General features: G+C 41.5%; 1 protein-coding gene and 1 pseudogene across 2 annotated transcripts in view; both read left to right on the forward strand.

Moving 5' to 3' along the window:
* LOC126185061 (tyrosine-protein phosphatase non-receptor type 13-like) overlaps nucleotides 1-19052 on the forward strand; it is a 226336-nt gene that overhangs the window by 43187 nt on the left and 164097 nt on the right. The window lies entirely within an intron of this gene.
* LOC126104921 (5S ribosomal RNA) lies at nucleotides 2575-2692 on the forward strand (annotated as a pseudogene).

The following is a 19052-nucleotide window of genomic DNA, read 5'->3' on the forward strand; positions in this document are numbered from 1 at the left end:
TATCTTGGTTTATAATTACTCATTTTCTTATTTTTTATAATCAAATTGGTTCAAATGGCTCTGAGTACTATGGGACTTAACTTCTGAGGTCATCAGTCCCCTAGAACTTAGAACTACTTAAACCTAACTAACCGAAGGACATCACACACATCCATGCCCGAAGCAGGATTCGAACCTGCGACCGTAGCGGTCGCGCGGTTCCAGACTGCAGACTGTAGTGCCTAGAACCGCTCGGCCATCCCGGCCGGCACTTTTATAATCACTTCTCTACCATCTTTACATATTCTGATCTTCGTCCGATTTGTTGAGTGCTGTTCAGTCGTAATAGGCTGAGTGAGCTAGTTTTTTAAGTCGAGGACAAAGCACAGGTCTAACACCTTCAGTGGAAAGATACATGACCAAACAGTGCAAAATGCAAATCAGTCTTCTGCTGGTGCTGAGTGTGCACTCCACTTGGTTGGTCGTATTTTTGAATATCTGCTTATGGCAGATATAGTGCGACAAATAACTGATGCGTGATTTGTCTCTTCAGAATTGTTATCCAAGGACAGTTCCTAGCCTTAATACAGCAGAAAGCCTCTTTGTTTGCGCAGGCATTCCTCCTGCTCACAAGCCTTCAGCGGACCCTGTGTTTGGTGAGGATGAACCCAATTATCACAGGCGTGATAGAATTTGAAGGGTTCCAGGTACCACAAGATACAGCTTTCGTCTGTTGGTTATCAAATTGCGCGTAATAGTGAAGAACAAGAAGGAAGAAGGGAGACAGGGATCGTCTCATTATTAACGACGTTCAGAGACGGAGATCGGATTGAACAAGTGTAGGGTAGGCAATTGTCTTACTCCATTTTTAAGGGATCATACAGCAATTCGGGTTAAGTTATTTAGGAAAACAACAAAAACATAATCTGTATCAACTTTCCCTAAATCGATTTAAAGCGAATTCTGTGTTGTTTCTACAGAGTGCTTAGAATGTTATCTTTAAACTGAAATATTGTCTCAAGGAAGTCAAAACGAAACACAAGGCAGAGCACTTTCTCACCGGTTAGGTGCAGGGGCTTTACCGATAGCTCAGCCTTCATTGAACGAAGGTGTGTTCTCTACATCTGTCATTACAGCTACAGTAACAGCTCATCTATTCTGTCCGTGTCCACCTTCGTAGCCGATGCTGAGTGATGCGTATTAAAATCGCGTACTAGTATTTGGACATCTGTTACTGTGATTACATCCTCTCTCAACTGATCTTTCGCCATGGTCACATTGACTGTACCGCTTGCAGTATATAAAATTTTAACTGTTAAGCTATTTAACCCAAGAACACTAATGGGGGGGAAGTGTTACATTGCTACTAAACCACACTAAAGGTTTACCACTCCACCGCCGGCCGCGGTGGTCTAGCGGTTCTAGGCGCTCAGTCCGGAACCGCGGGACTGCTACGGTCGCAGGTTCGAATCCTGCCTCGGGCATGGTTAGTTAGGTTTAAGTAGTTCTAAGTTCTAGGGGACTGATGACCACAGATGTTAAGTCCCATAGTGCTCAGAGCCATTTGAACCATTTTTTTACCACTCCACCTTTCTTTACAGGAAGTTATAATTTATGGGCTATACAGTATTCATTACAATTATTAGGTGTCCAGTGGTATGTTACATACTAAATTAAGTACAAAATGTTCTGTTTTATACCCTGCTGGAATCGTTAAGTTTTACAAGGCTTATGTACTCTAGAGTTACGTTAGCTAGTTAAGTAGTATAGAACATTCCTTTAATAAAAGTGAACTTCCTCTGTCTTGTCTGTCGGCACGAATTATGTTTCTTCCCAAGATTAAGAAGTGAGCACTTCGTAGCCACGTGTCCGTTACAGCACGTGTGGAAAGATGGTGTGGGTGCACAGTTTTTCTGTACCGCCATAGTGCAGACTACCGATTCGGACTGATGCTGATATGACGTGGCGAAGTCTATTGCTGCCCCCATCTGCTACTTTACTATAAATTCCTTTGTATAAAGGTTTGGATGTGTCGGTGAGCGATGTCTTCTGCGTGGCGTCCACTGATTTTTATAATAGGTTCTTGACGCATGGTTTACGTGATTTTTTTCTGTGGTTGTTGTCGTAATTACGATCTCGTGCTCACAATTACTTAGGTGCTAGGTCCTGCAGTCCGAGCATAACAGTCCGCAATGTATATGTGACATGCATATTATGTTGAAATAGAGTACTGATGATGATGATGATGATTGGTTTGTGGGGCGCTCAACTGCGTGGTTATCAGCGCCCGTACAATTACCCAATCTTTGCTCAGTCCAATTTCGCCACCTTCCTGGATGATGATGAAATGATGAGGACAACACAAACACCCAGTCATCTCGAGGCAGGTGAAAATCCCTGACCCCGCCGGGAATCGAACCCGGGACCCCGTGCTCGGGAAGCGAGAACGCTACCGCGAGACCACGAGTGGCGGACATAGAGTACTGATGATGGTCGCTAGATGCTTCCACATTTCTCGAGTTGCCGCTACTTACGTTACGTCATCGGCTGATGAAATCCTTTTAACCGAAACGGCAGGAAAGAAGGAAAATTAGTGCCAACGGCCTTGCCGCAGTGGTAACACCGGTTCCCGTCGGATCACCGAAGTTAAGCGCTGTCGGGCTGGGCTAGCACTTGGATGGGTGACCGTCCAGTCTGCCGAGCGCTGTTGACAAGCTGGGTGAACTCAGCACTTGTGAACCAAACTGTGGAGCCACTTGATTGAGAAGTAGCGGTTCTGGTCTCGAAAACTGACATAGGCCGGGAGAGTGGTGTGCTGACGACATGCCCCTCCATATCCGCATCCACTGACGCCTGTGGTCTGAGGATGACACGGCGGCCGGTCGGTGCCGTTGGGCGTGCATGACCTGTTCGGGTGGAGTTTAGTTTTAGGGAAGATCAGTGTTCGATGTCCCGTCGACATCGAGGTAATTAGACACGGAACCCAAGTACGGAATGTTTCAAGGATGGGGAAGGAAATTGGCAGTTTCCTTTCAAAGGAACCATCCCGCCACTTGCTTAGAGCTATTCAGGGAAATCACAGAAAACCTAAATCAGGATGGCCGGACGCGGCTTTGAACAGTCGTCCTCCAGAATACAACTCCCAGTGGGGCTAACCACTACGCCACATCGCTCGCTCCTTTAACTCGGCAAGTTCTAATGGTCTGCAAACTGTGCTCTTTTCTCTTGTCTCCAGCGAACCGAGCAGACGTATTTTGTGTTTTTCCCTCTTTCCCTCTGTGGTAGAATTAGTTTTGATTTATAATTATCTTGTTAAAAAGTGTTGTATTTATGTTTCATTTAAATGGAAATGCATTCCCAGCAATTATTAAGTGGTGCATGATTTATGATTTTTGTAGAGTTTATCTCAGAAAAGCTAGCTAGAATTGTGAGCTCCGCAGATCGTGGTAAAGAGACGCAAAGTGCCGAAAGCAAATCGTGTTCAGCCATTTATTTCATTCTGCTATAAGCAAACCGAGTCCCTGAGATTATATGCGTATCATTTAGCAGTGACTTACGATTATTTTAAGCAAGCACATATTACGTATGATATGGCCATTGCCTCCGATCTGTGAATCTGCTACTCTCGCTTCTGTCAGATACGGTTCCCACAGACCTGATAGTGGTGTTAAATTACTACGGCTCGTGAGTGGTAAAAATTTCAGGAGCCAATTTGATATTTGAAATCTTTACGTTCTTATTACATGCGTATGAGATGCAATAGGAAGAATGCCCACCCCCATCAACAATGACCATTGCTCAGTGAGAATGAAACAATATTCATTTGCTAATTTAATGTTTAGAAATTCCGTCACTTGGTTCAAATACCGGAGAAAAATAATGCGTCAAAGCACTCTTGCAGCTAGCTGACTGCCTCTGTTCTTTAACTTTCATTTCGAACTCATTCGAAGAAGCAATAAAATAAAGAAACCTTGAGATCCAAAGGGAAGCTGCATCAGGAACAAGTATAAATTTTAAGACACGCAGGTGACATAACTGTTCTTGCAGAAAGTATGAGAACCTTCCAACGACAGACTACGTAGCACAGAATATGGATAAGGTTATACGTTAAGATGAATGTGATGAACAGTCGTACTGAAGTAGTGGCGATTTGTTGGAGATAAAAATTCTGGAGAAATTAAATGAGAAATTTCACTTGTCTAGAAACCTGGATATCATAATATGGCCTAAGCAATGCGGATATCAGTAGTAAACTAATCCCACTATCTCGGAGCTATTTGCAGTGGAAGTGGGAGCAGGCAGGTTTTCTCTCGATTGATATCGGTGCAACACGTTCAATCCCGAGATTCAAATGGCTCTGAGCACTATGGGACTCAACTGCTGAGGTCATTAGTCCCCTAGAACTTAGAACTAGTTAAACCTAACTAACCTAACTAACCTAAGGACATCACAAACATCCATGCCCGAGGCAGGATTCGAACCTGCGACCGTAGCGGTCTTGCGGTTCCAGACTGCAGCGCCTTTAACCGCACGGCCACTGCGGCCGGCTAATCCCGAGATTCTCAGCTGAAGTTGCACACTTGCGCTATAGCAGATACTAGCGTAACTGACCGTTTTTCACTGTGTAGCAGAACTGTCTCTTCTAATTTAGCTGTGAACAAATGTGTCTAACTTTACGAATACGAGGGGCGTTTGAAAAGTCCGTGCAAAGTCCGAGAGATGGCACCACCGGTGCGTATCGAGGTCATGTTTAGTTAGTAGCACCTTTGGAAAGAACGCACGCCAAGTTTCAGTCATATTGGTCTATTTATTTGTGTTCGGCCTTAGTGTGAATCAAGGAAGTGAGTGATTGTCAAAATTTGGACGAAAAAGAATTTCGTGTGGTGATTAAACATTACTTTATGAAAGGCCAAACGTCTTAGGATACTTAAGAGAAGCTTGATATACATTATGGTGACTCTGCACCTTCGATCAGAACAGTTTATAAGTGGTTTCAAAATTTTCGGAGAGATCATATGGGCACAAGTGATGCTGAACGTTCTGTACGCCCTGTGAAGGTTACGACTCCAGAAATCATTGATAAAATCCATGATATGGTGATGTACGCCAGAAGAGTTAAGGTGCGTGAGATTGCTAGTGCTGTGGGCATCTCGAATGAACGGGTACATAACATTTTGCATAAACATTTGGACATGAGAAAGCTATCCGCAAGATGGGTTCTGCGATTGCTCACGCTTGACCAAAAACGGAATCGTGTGAAGTGTTGAAAGGATGGTTTGCAGCTGTTCAGGAAGAATCCACAGTACTTTAAGAATCGTTTCGTCATGTGGATGAAACATGGATACATTATTATACTCCTGCGACCAAAGAACAATCTAAACAATGGGTTGACAAGGGAGAATCTGCACCAAAAAAGGCAAAGAACATTCCTTCGGCCGGAAAGGTTATGGCGACTGTCTTTTGGGATTCGCAAGGGATAATCCCCATCAACTATCTGGACAAGGGTAAAACTATTACAGGTGCATATTATTTATCGTTATTGGACCGTTTGAAATCCGAGCAGCAAGAAAAACGCCGGCGATTGAGCGGCAAAAAAGTTCTTTTCCATCACGACAATGCACCAGCACACACCTCAGCAGTTGTGGTAGCAAAATTAATGGAAATTAGGATTCCAACTCGTTTCACATTCCCCTGTTCACCAGACTTGGCTCCCTCAGACCACTATTTGTTCCCCAATTTGAAGAAATGACTGGCGGGACACAGTTTTTATTCAAACTAGGTGACAGCAGCAACTAATAGCTATTTTGCAGCCTTGGACAATTCCTATTATTCGGAAGGGATCAACAAATTAGAACAGCGTTGGACGAAGTGTATAATTCTAAAAGGAGACTATGTCGAAAAATAGAAAAGGTTTACCCCAAACACATAAGTAGTTTTTATTTTTGAACGAACTTTTCAAACGCCCGTCGTACAATGGCACCAGGTTTTAAAAACATGCTTACCCCTGAAATAAATTCCTTTTAAAATTTCCCACCAAAGCTTAAATCTGAGAAATCTGGCAACACTGTAGACCAACTGCAATAAAACCTGATGTCAAGTAGTAGCTTCAGAGTGGTTTTTTTTTCCACCAGAAAATAAGTTTGCTCTTTCATCAAGGTAGGACTGCTCCCGTGCCGATACCAATGCAGTGTGTTGCGAGAAATTTCACATACAGAGTGGGCAACACACGATTCAATTTTGAGAGTATACGAATAAATGTTTGTAATAACATACCCGTTCCTCACACAAGACGGCAGTATATCATCAGAAATGTTACGGCAGATATGTCAGGAAACAGTGATTTTGGCACTCCTATAATGAAACTAGAAAGCGCTGCAACTAAAAGGACAAGGACGGTGTCAAATAAAAGTCGCTATTGTAGCACGGCGGCAACCAGAAACTCTTCTCGGAGTCCATTGTTTAGAAGAGCCCACATTACCCCTTGCAATACCAAAGGGACGGAGTGTTACTTATGCCACATTTTGAAAACATTGTAATCTAGTCAGTCAGTTTATATTTTACAATTCTGAAAAAAATCTATGTTGTTTTCAACGTGTTCTTGTCATATATTCCATACATGTTTCAAAATTTTTCAGTTATCTCTTTAAAAAGTATGTAGAAAGGAAAAGTCAACAACAATGAACGAAATTTGCATTTTTTTAAATTTCTTTTGTGGTGACGATAAAGTCGGTACTGCACACTAGTGAAAGCACTTCGACTTTTACTAAGTGTGTGCTGAAAGGTATTGTCAGATTTTCAACCCTGCTTACACATCTGAACCTTATTAAAAAGTATGTTAAAAGTATGTCGTTAATATAATTCAACAACAATTAACGAATTATATTTTTTTTATTTTTTAGCATTGGCATAAATTACCCCCCCTGGTAATGCGCTTTATTGAAATTACCTTGGTATTGCTAGGGTTAAGCAGGTTCTGGAGTGCTACAACTCGTACGACCCGGTCACGACAAATTGAGGTACTGTAGCCAAACTTCGTCTGTTATGCTGGATCCACATTACGTCTGTGGCTGCGACGAACACGAGGTCCGACCTAATCAAACAACCGATGGACTTGACCTAATCAAACAAGTGATGGAATTCGATAGAGTGAAAAATATGGGAACTTAATTTGTAGTATGAAAGGAGCTTCACTCCTCGCTTTCATTTTGTTATAAACATTGGAAAATACAATTCCTCCGATTCGTTTCAGCCACAGGCTGATTTCTCTAATATCGTTGATCTGAATTCGTAGTTCATACACGTGTTATTACATTTTTCATAGACAACATGAAACATTTCCTTAAGAAAAGATCCACATTCGTGCAAGAAAATCACTACTTATATTTAAAAAGACATGACATTGTTCAAGTAATGTGTAGCCTCAACCATACCAAAAAAGAAATTACCTTTCTCGATATTCCACTACAACCTGCTAACACGCAGCGAAAAGAGCAGACAAATGATCGGGTTAATAATATTTTGTCGAAAAGTGACATAGTGAAAAACTGGAAATTTGTGGTGGGAAGGTCTTATGGGACCAAACTGCAGAGGTTATCGGTTCCTAAGCCTACACACTACTTTATCTAACTTAAACTATGGACAACACACACACCCATGCACGAGCGAGGACTCGAACCTCCGATGGGGGGAGTCGCACGGACCGTGAAAGTCGCCTTGGGCTGCGCGGCTACCCCGGGCGGCTGACATGGTGAAACCGTAGCTGTATGAAGATACAGCTTACTTCTTACAAAAATAAAAATAGCAAGAAGCCGCTGTTAACGGTGCTATTTATTAAAACCAAATATCGCCGTTGCTGACTTCTGTAAATAGTATTATGAATAGTGGCTGGTACCTGGTTTCATTTCATTGTAAGGATTTGCTGGCGTTAACATTGCAACTTTTGTTGAACATGGGTAATAAAAAGACGTACTGCACGATCAGGCCCCATCGCCACTTCGATGTGATATTGATGCGTGGCGGGTTATTTTTAGGCACGAGCCGTGTGTTTGGCGCCGCTGCCACGGCTGAGGTGGGCGGTGGCCTTGACCTTGGGAGCTCGATCCGAAGCGCCTACTGGCGCGCGCTGTACAGCGTCACGGCCACGCGTTCATGATTAGCCGACCGTTATCTATGCACTAGCTGCGCCCCGCGGGTTAAATACTTATTTATAAAGAAATGAAACTAACTATCCATGCGTATGCGCAATCACAGAAGTTATCTCTCGGAGGTACTGAGGTGCGAGCGCACTTGCTGCACACCAAACAGCGCGACATGGGGCGGAGAAATCAAATTTTGAGATGATGGGAGAAGCTGACAGAATTCATGTTGCTCATAACCTACTCGTTTACTGATTTCTGCGCTAAACTTAATGCATTCAAAGGATAGTTACCTTCCATGGGATGACTTCTTAACCATGTTGCCCATCCCACGTGAACAGTGATTTTTTTTCGTAATAAAATGTAGTCATTAGTTAATTCAGGGTACAGGCTATCTCAGTTCCAAAGTTCATACAAATCCGCCCTGTCGCTGAAGGTGTAAGGAACATACTAAATGGCTCTGAGCTCTACGGGACTCAACATCTGAGGTCATCAGTCCCCTAGAACTTAGAACTACTTAAACCTAACTAACCTAAGGACATCACACACATCCATGCCCGAGGCAGGACTTGAACCTGCGACCGTAGCAGTCGCGCGGTTCCGGACTGAAGCGCCTAGAACCGCTCGGCCACCGCGGCCGGCTAAGGAACATACTAACTCGACAAAGAGAGGAAAACAGCAATTTCTACTTCGGTGCAGCGCAAATTTTATATTATTTGTAAGGGCAATGACGTCATCTGCCCTCATGCGTGTGCCTGTTACCAGCGGATACGCTCGCATATCATAATCAAATCCAGCCTCACTAAAAGCCACCACGTTTTACAAGTCCGTCTGTCGTACAGTACTTAAATGACACCGTTGTGTCTTCAAGCGTCTCAAGAGCTATAAGATACATCTGATGGTCCGCGGCTAAAATGCAACGGGCTTTTATTGGAGTACGGATTAAATATTTTGAAGAACTTTTTTTGAGTCAGTTGTCTCCCAGATGGTTTGATGGGGCCCGCCAAGAATTCCTTTCTGTCAACCTTAGAGCAGCTCTTGAAACCTACATCCACAGTTATTTGTCGGATGTATTCCAGTCTCCGTCTTCTTCTACAGTTATTACCCTCTACAGCTCCCTCTAGTACCATAAAAATTATTTCCTGATGTCTTCACAGACGCTTAATCATACTGCCCCTTTTCTTCTCCGCGTTTTCCATATATTCCTGTCCTCGCCGGTCCTGCGTAGAATCTCCTTCCTCCTTACCTAATTTTCCACATTATTCCGTAGCACATCTCAAATGCTCCGATTCTCTTCTGATCATTTGCAGAAAAAGTTTCGATGTCTTGAATTGTTTATGAGAAATGACGATTTTTATGACCCCACGATTCGCGATGCGCAGGGACGTGAAAGTACGCGTCGCCCGCAACCGTCCCTCGAATATAAATACAATAACTTGAGACCGAAATAAGATATTCTTCTGCCCTCAGTTTTACATAAAATTTCGATATCTTATGTACATTTCAATCACTGCAGTATATGAGCTGGAATCAACCATACCCTACTTTTAAGCAAGCGTTTTTAACCCTGCGAAGTCTTCAAAATTTCGCGCAATGTTTTACTTCATTTGATGCAGCGTACAACAAAAAGAAAATTCAGTTCCTCATGGAGCGAAGATATCAGACTGTAAGATGTGCGAAAATCATTTTTTTTTTTCACGAAATAGTTTTCGAAAAATCGGATGATACGTTTTTCACATAGTCCAGAACGCCGTCTCTCATTACAGGCAATGATTTATTTAATTTGATGCAGCGCAGTAAGTATGATGGATAACGAAAAGAAATCCAGTTCTTTAGCGAGTGAAAATATCAGACTGTAAGATGTGAAAAAATCAAAATTTTTCGCCATATAGTGTTCGAAAACTGGATGATAAGTATTTCATATCGGTCGGGACACCGTCTCCCAGCATAGGCATCAGCTTTTGGCGAGCAGTACAGCAGTAACAAACGCAGCTTCAGCACGGAATGCGAAGAGCTCAGCCGTCCGTTGCAGCGAAAGGGTTAATAAAGAAACAACGAAAATATAAAGATGCTGTATGTGAACAGTAGCAGTACACGATGCTCAGAAATGAAATTGCTGGATAATTTAGAAAAGCTAAAGGAAGAGTGGAAGTCGATTAAATATTTAGCCGTAACGTTGCTAAACGATTTGAAATTGAACGAGCACGCAAGGTCGGCTGTAGTGTAGTGTTGCGGAATAGTAAAGAGTTGGAAACGTGGAATATTGTCAAAGTTTCGTTGCCTATGCCGAGAGCCAGAAGGTCGTTGATATCATCAAGCTCAGCTAGCCTGTGTTACGTGGGCCATATTGTACTCGGCAGGAATAAAGGTGTCATGAATTAATAATGTTTCTTTTGCGTTTCTGACGCGTCCACAGTCATTTCCTAGCATCCTGACAACTGGAGAGGTCACCGCTCGGCTTTCAGTCCACCGTAGGCGACCGGGACCACCGGGGCGCCTACAGTAGAGAAGGTGAGTGGTCGACTTCGGTTTGTTGTGAGATTCGTAGGAAAGTGTAGATCATTCATTGAGTATAGAACACCAGTTCTTGAGGACTGTTCGAGTGTTTTGGATTCCCATAAGGTTGAATTAAAGGAAGACATCGAAGGAATTCAAAGATGTGTTGCTAGATCTTATTGGTCCGATCAGCACACGAGCATTACGAAACTGCTTGGTGGACGCAAATGGGACTCCATAGAGGGAAGAGAACATTATTTTCCCGAAATTCTATGCACAAAGTTTAAAAACCAGCGTTCACTACAGACTGCAGGACCTTTCTACTAGCACCAACCTCCCGAAGACAAGAAAGATAAACCAGGGCTCGTACGGTAGCATACAGATATTCATTTTACTCTCGACCCATTTGCGGGTGGAACATATGGGGAATATCTGGCAGTGGTTTCAGTCATACACTGTATGGTGGCTAGTAGAGTACGTACGTAGATTTAGAGGAAAGGAGAATGACTTGATATCCAGATGTGCACAATATAAGTGAGGTGGTTAGGAGTGGGAAAGTAAGAAAACTTAATGAAGATCAACGAGACACGTGCACTCTAGTTACAAAGTAAATTTCTACTGCCACATTAGTTCATCATCATGCATAATTAATGCAGTCATGGAAGAGTGACAAAATGAATAAGTTTTATTTTGAATGCGAAAGTGCTTACCAAGAAGATTTAAGCCTGATTTAAGGACCAGTTAAATACTAATAATCTCAGTTTCCTGGCCCCTATAAATTAAAATTGTACGTTTCAGTTGACAGTATACTGACAGAGCTGAGCAGAAAATTAGTCAACGTTTTCCGGACAACGATTCTCCTGTTCAAAAAGAAGGATGGTAGTGACTCGCACGGTTTATTGCGCTGCGCCGCGTACCCAGTTGCGCCTTTGTCCAGGGCGGGCGCGCTCGTTCCGCTTCCACGTCGCTACGCGGTTGCCCGGAACTGTACTTGCCTTCGGCCCAGGCGCTGAACAAAGGAGCAGCGCGCAGCGTCCTGGACCGCCGCCCGCAGCGGAACAAATGGCCGCCTTCAGCGGTACCTCACCCGTCATCTTCGTGGAACACGACCTGTCCTGCCGCCGTGGAACAAGTTCAGGGCTCGGAGAATAAGTATGACGAACACTTCAAGTGAAAGGGTTCGTTTAGGGCCTTAAACTCCACCTGTTGCTAAACCAGTTGTTTTATTTTTTATCCAAATATGTTTCAATACGTGACTGCAATCAAAACAAAATAAAAATAGGAAACCATCAAAAGTTTTGCATAGTTTTCTACAGGAATAAAATGAAACTCACTGAAGGTAGCACATAGATGTCGAATTATGTTTGAATAAAGAACAAAAAGGGAGTGGTGTGTTCTTCAAAAGTCGAAATTTTACAAACTTTTCAAAGAGACCTTTGGAGAAAAGGGAACCACTTGTATGAATATCAAGAGCTCAGATGGAAACCAAGTTCCAAGCAAAGAAGGGAAAACAGAAAGGTGGAAGGAGCATATATAGGGTCTATACAAGGGCGATGTGCTTGAGGACAATATTATGGAAATGGAAGAGGATGTAGATGAAGATGAAATGGGAGATATGATACTGCGTGGAGAGTTTGACAGAGCACTGAAAGACCTAACTCGAAACAAGGCCCCAGGAGTAGACAACATTCCAATAGAACTACTGACAGCCTTGGGAGAGCCGGTCCTGACAAAGCTCTACCATCTGGTGAACAAGATGTATGAGACAGGCGAAATACCCTCGGACTTCAAGAAGAATATAATAATTCCAATCCCAAAGAAAGCAGGTGTTGACAGATGTGAAAATTACCGAACTATCAGTTTAATAGGTCACGTCTGCAAAATACTAACGCGAATTCTTTACAGACGAATGGAAAAACTGGTAGAAGCCGACCTCGGGGAAGATCAGTTTGGATTCCGTAGAAATGTTGGAACACGCGAGGCAATACTGACCCTACGACTTATATTAGAAAATAGATTGAGGAAAGGCAAACCTACGTTTCTAGCGTTTGTAGACTTAGAGAAAGCTTTTGACAATGTTGACAGGAATACTCTCTTTCAAATTCTGAAGGTGGCGGGGGTAAATTACAATTTGTACAGAAACCAGATGGCAGTTGTAAGAGTCGAGGGACATGAAAGGGAAGCAGTGGTTGGGAAGGGAGTGACAGGGTTTAAGCCTCTCCCTCATATTATTCAATCTGTATATTGAGCAAGCAGTAAAAGAAACAAAAGAATAATTCGGAATAGGTATTAAAATCCATGGAGGTTCGCCGATGACATTGTAATTCTGTTAGAGACAGCAAAGGACTTGGAAGAGCAGTTGAACAGAATGGATAGCGTCTTGAAAGGGAGATATAAGATGAACATAAACAAAAGCAAAACGAGGATAATGAAATGTAGTCGAATTAAGTCTGGCGATGCTGAGGGAATTAGATTAGGAAATGAGACGCTTGAAGTAGTAAAGGAGGTTTGTTATTTGGGGAGCAAAATTACTGATGATGGTCGAAGTAGAGAGGATATAAAATGGCAAGGAAAGCGTTTCTGAACAAGAGAAATTTGTTAACATCGAGTATAGATTTAAGTGTCAGGAAGTCGTTTCTGAAAGTATTTGTATGGAGTGTAGCCATGTACGGAAGTGAAACGTGGACGATAAATAGTTTAGACAAGAAGAGAATAAAAGCTTTCGAAATGTGGTGCTACAGAAGAATGCTGAAGATTAGATGGGTAGATCACATAACTAATGAGGAGGTAATGAATAGAATTGGGGAGAAGAGAAATTTGTGGCACAATTTGACTAGAAGAAGGGGTCGGTTGGTAGGACACGTTCTGAGGCATCAAAGGATCACCAATTTAGTATTGGAGGGTAGAAATCGTAGAGGGAGACCAAGAGATGAATACACTAAGCAGATTCAGAAGGATATAGGTTGCAGTAGGTACTGGGAGATGAAGAAGCTTGCACACGATAGAGTAGCATGGAGAGCCGCATCAAACCAGTCTCAGGACTGAAGACCACAACAAAAATAACAACAACATTTAATTCGGAAGCACGACAAAGCGGTGCGTTTATTTCACCTGGCAAGATAGGCCCTTCAGGCCCTCTCTTACATCTGACTAGTCTTCCAAAGTGAGTAAAACAGCAATTAGTTGGTACATGAGCAATGTAGAATAATAACAACAACAATATCTGTTGCAACGAGTGTGTGGAATGTAGGAAAAAAGTATGTATTATTAACATTACGGTGTTCACTCATTACGCTCGTGTCAAAAGTGAGCAATGCCATCTAAAAGAAGCATATGCCATTAGTACAGAAAGAATAATGTGGGGAAGAAGTTGACTCGTCACAGGAAGGGCGAGGAGTAACTAGGTAAGATTAGCAGATGGGGCGGAAGGAAGAAAACAAACAGAGAAGGATGAGAAAAGCGTAGACACTTAACAGTGCGACAGAGTTACTCGTTCTCTGTTGGACAAAAAGAAAACAGCTGGGATGTGCCTAGATGCAAGCCACGCCGATGATAAAAGAGAGTTTTGGATAACATGCAGATTGCAGAGTAATTTGTTTCACAGTCGTATGGCAGAAAGAGAAGAATATGGAGAAATACTGTATTTAGTATTATGGAAAGGTACAGTCAAAATTCTAGACATATCAGACATGTATTGCAGTTGCAGTACGATAGACATTTGATACCAGTATATGAGTACGGCATCAGACCGAGTGAAAATCACGCTGCTTATCCGGTCGCATCCACCCTGAGAAGGGGAATCACTGACAAAACAAACAACCGAATGTTGCACACATGTCTTACGAAAGCGTTCATTGCTGGCTCGGGTCATCTGGAGTTTTCGCTATTTGTGCCGCGTTGAACTACTTCACAGTAATAAATGTTTGGCAAGACTATTTGATTTTGTTAATCCTCCTCCGAATGCGAAAATACTTTGTTGATGCTCTCCTGCATAGGGAGAAATGATCATCGTAATAAAACGAGAGAAGTCAGAGCTCGTACGTAGAGATTTAAGTGTCCGTCTTTCCTGCGCGCTGTTCGAGAGAGGAACAATAAACAAACAGTTTGAAATTAGTTCGATGAACCCTCTGCCTGGCACTTGAGTGTGAATTGCAGAGTCGTCACGTAGATGTAATTTGAGATGGAAATATTTTTCTAAATTTCTGGATTCCCTGTAGGCAGGAGAGAGATTTCGTGTATGGTACAACAGTTTATCCTTCCTACTTCAGATTTTCATCTACATCCGTTACTGGTAGTGGCTTTAGATAGTAAAGCAGAAGAGAACTGTTAAACGGACAAAACCGTCAAATCTAGTCAATCTTACTCACCGGAACCAAATGTGCACGATATTCTTCACTGCAACCAAAACTTTACACTGAAGCACACTGTGTCCGCAGAGGAGGTACCCTGGACAAGAGTAACTCGTACTGAGGGAAGGAGACGTCCAAAGAATGACAGACGAGAGTTCTAGATGTAACTTTGATCATGAAGTCCAATCTTCAAAGGGAGATGGAACTAATTCATGGGGACGGTTGAGTTACTATCCACTATTTTTCTGCACAGTGGAAACTCGAGTTTTCGGAAGACTTGAGCAGGTGAAGTACTTTCTCGTTGATATTTGGTATAAGGAGATATCAGTGATTTTTCTTTTAAGTGCGGGAATGCCTAAAACTAATTTAAGGAGAAGTGCGAAACGTGGGGTATCATTGAGACAAAACGTCGGTCAGTGATACACAGACCACATCGTTATCAGTAGTGTTCGGATCGATATGCACCTAAAACCCACGAAATATGCGCCAAAACTCCTCGAAATATGCGGTTAAAATATGCTCTTACTGTCAGTATATGCCTTCAAACATGCAGCTAAAATTCTTTAATTATGCATTTCTCTTAGATAAATTCTTTAAAATATGCACCTTACTGGGAAAATTAATGAATAAGCATCAAATATTTTCAATAATGGCTATAATTCAATGAATAAAATGACGGTTAACATAAGTACTTACACGATAACTTTGGTAAATTCTAAAAAATAGAATCTGTTTGCACTACCAACATTTTTTTTCCATATTCTCTACTTGAAAATTTTTCCTGTGGTCAAATAATAACATTTTCAATCTTGAAAAATGATCGCTCAACATCACATGACACTACAGGTAAAAATTTGAGAGCAGCGACGTCAGAGGACGTGAAATCTTCTAGATTCTCGGAGCGTTTCTCTCCCTCCAGTAACTGAGCGATCTTCCGAATCGTAGACCAACCAGGACTTCTATGAAGAACTGCGTCCAATTTTCTTCTAAGTCTCTCACCGATCGGACCCGGCCAACTCTTGCTCTGTGTTCTGATTCCTTCGACGAGAGCCACTGTCTTCGTAGCTTCCTTGTTATGGGTCTTAAGTTTCTCCTGGAAGACCACCCAAGTGTGCTCGGATGAACGATAGGCTGTCCTTGGCTTTTGTTGTGGCTAAATTTTCGCTATCTTCAAAGCCCTGTAGGAACTGGAACAAGAAAGTAGTAAGCTAGTGAATGTTTGTTTCAAGCTGAAAAGCGCTGTACAAAGAAATAAGCTTAATATTGGAATTCTAAGTTGTGTTCATTTTCTTTGCTTATTCAATTTATCCAGAACTACATACACATCCATACCTCTTCAACGTTTCTGTAGTTGTCTGCATAATAGTTTGCAACTGAAATCCACGTTCCCCACCTCGTCAACACTGGTTCTGGTGGCAGAGAACAGTCAGGGCGAGCAGTCTTGAAAGCTCTCACTCGACTTGGTGCCTTGATGAAAACCTTCTTTGCGAAAATACAAGGCTGTTGACCTCTGGCAAAGTGGCTCTGACCTCTTCAGCGACTCGATGGGTTCCATGAGCCAGACACGTGAGATGAATAATTTTAGGGTAAAACACCAGGAGACACACTGCAGCCTTCAGGATACATGAGGCACTATCCGTCACAATGGTCAAAACCTTGTTCTCCCCACGTTTTTGACTTTCACTTCTTCAAAACAAACCTGAAAGAAAATCAAAGGATTTTATTCAATTTTTTATTATTGGCTCGGGACATGATGTGAAAAACTAATTATTGGCCCAGGATATGATGTGAAAAACTGCAATCTTATATTACCTATAATTTACTTTAAACTATTCAATATTGGCGAAACTTACGCAATGCTTCCTGAAATGTGGGTGCAATCGTGACATGTGTCGTTCGTTCCACTTCTTTGCACAGTATGGGGTGTCCTCGTCCAGCCTCGTCAGCAGAGAGTTTTCCAACTATGACTTGCACCATATATTCTCTAATGTCTGCAATAGAGTAACTAAATTAAAAAATACACATAAACATGTGGACACTATGTAGGAGACATGCATACGAAAACAAACTATATCAGTTTTAGCACCTACCTATATTTTGAGTACTTTCTTATGTATATATATTGCCCAAAATAATAGTCGTTTAGTTCGCACAAAACATTATATTCTTTAAAAATAAATTTATTTTCTTTTTTGCAGTGACCGTCTCGAGACAGACTGTATCCTTCTCAAGTCCTTTTCTCATTTGTCTTTTCCTTTCTTGAGAAAGTTCACTCACTTTAAATTTAATTTTTTTTTTAGTTCAAGTAACAATGTTCATTTTACAAAAATAAACATTCAAACATAATTTAAATTTATTTTTCTAGTTTTTTAAAAATTATACGACTATTATTTTGGCCCATGTATATACCAAATTATATCCATTGACTTCCACATACCTAGGTTCATAAAAATTACCGAAAAACCTCACCTTTTCATCCAATGAATCCACATAGTTCTTTCTGAGCGTTGACTCGTGAGGAATATCGTTTCTGGTATATTTTTTCAAGAAGGCCCTTAATCCTTCATTCTCCAGCTCATTCAAGGACATGTTCGCTTTTATTAAAGACTTGCAAAGATCTTCACTGAACTCATTTTTCTCGTTCATATACTTCGAAAATGAGGAGATCAATGGTTGCTGTGAAGTTTCAGTTGAAATTTTTTCTCAACCCTGACCTAAAGCGTTGGAGAAGTGAATGAATATCAATATGTGCGTACAATTGAACAAAAATGTAAGATAACAGTGTGTACCTGCGAGATGGCCACTCCCAAGAACGCCGAAGGTAATTACCAAAGGTTGTTTTGATCCTTCCCATTCGTACATAGAAAACATGAACGCATATTTACAAATGAACTTAATAATTGTTTTAATTTCTTGGAAAATTATCGAAAAAGAAAAAAACAAAATTAAACTTACCTTTTTTCACATAGTTGTCAGAATATTATTTTTCCGTCCGTTCTGAAAGCACAATCGCTCCCGATCCATTTCTGCAAATTATTGGTTTTTGACCTGGCTATATTCGTAATTTGAAGAAGACAGCAAACAGTCGATGAGAACAAGAATGATTCATATTCCGAAATGCCAACAATAACTAGTAGGGCATTGTTGGCGCACTGCAAAGATCAGGTGAGCGACCTGATAATGAAGTAACTGCGGGCAACAAATACCGAAGCATGTTTCTACTCCGATAAACCATCTTGCAACAATGAACCATCACAAATCTTTAGCATCGTTATCCGAGAGACTGCCTAAGTGGGAAAACAAGACTACGTCCCTCCATAAGCTACTCACGTTTACCTGAAAGGCTTTTATTCTAATGGCTCGTCACGTATTATCTCATTCTGGAAATTTATTGGTCTAATATTCTGGGAGGTTCTTGGGTTGTCAGGGAACAAAATGAACCTCAATATTACGTCTAAATGTCAAAAGTATGCATCTTTACGGCCATTACCTCTAAATATGACAATAATATGCTCAAACGCCAAAAATATGCAAATATATGCATCTTATATTTGAATTTAAAGTAGCTTAGTACCTCCAAAACATCATAATTCGTAAAGATACAACACCAGGTACCGTAAAAAAATATGATATGCAAAACATGCAAAATCCAAACTCTACTTATGAGTGAACCTTTTAAAATAAAGCGCCTGAACAAGTATTTGGAAGTCACACCCATACATGTCAATTGGCAATTTCTCAGTCGATTCAGCACACGCTATTGCAGAATGTTTTCCTTCTTGTTATGGAAATTGACATTCCAGAGCTACAATCTGTTCTTATGTTATCTGCTTATCTGTAGCTCTATGAGGTTGCAGCTATATGTAATTTAATAAACGGGCACGGTGTTGCTAATAAAACCTACTACATTAATTTCAGAACACTCTCGAATTGGCTAAATGTCGACCTGGAACATTATTGGTCTGAGCTCATTAATCGGTAATAAACAGGAGTTTGTACTTATCAACGACTTCATAAGTACCTGAGGGTATTTCGTGACACATGTAACTTAGACATAGCAGGCGATGGACGGTGTCGTTTCTTGCTTTGTTTT

The sequence above is a fragment of the Schistocerca cancellata genome, chromosome 1, assembly GCF_023864275.1.
Source record: "Schistocerca cancellata isolate TAMUIC-IGC-003103 chromosome 1, iqSchCanc2.1, whole genome shotgun sequence".
NCBI classification, from domain to species: domain Eukaryota; kingdom Metazoa; phylum Arthropoda; class Insecta; order Orthoptera; family Acrididae; genus Schistocerca; species Schistocerca cancellata.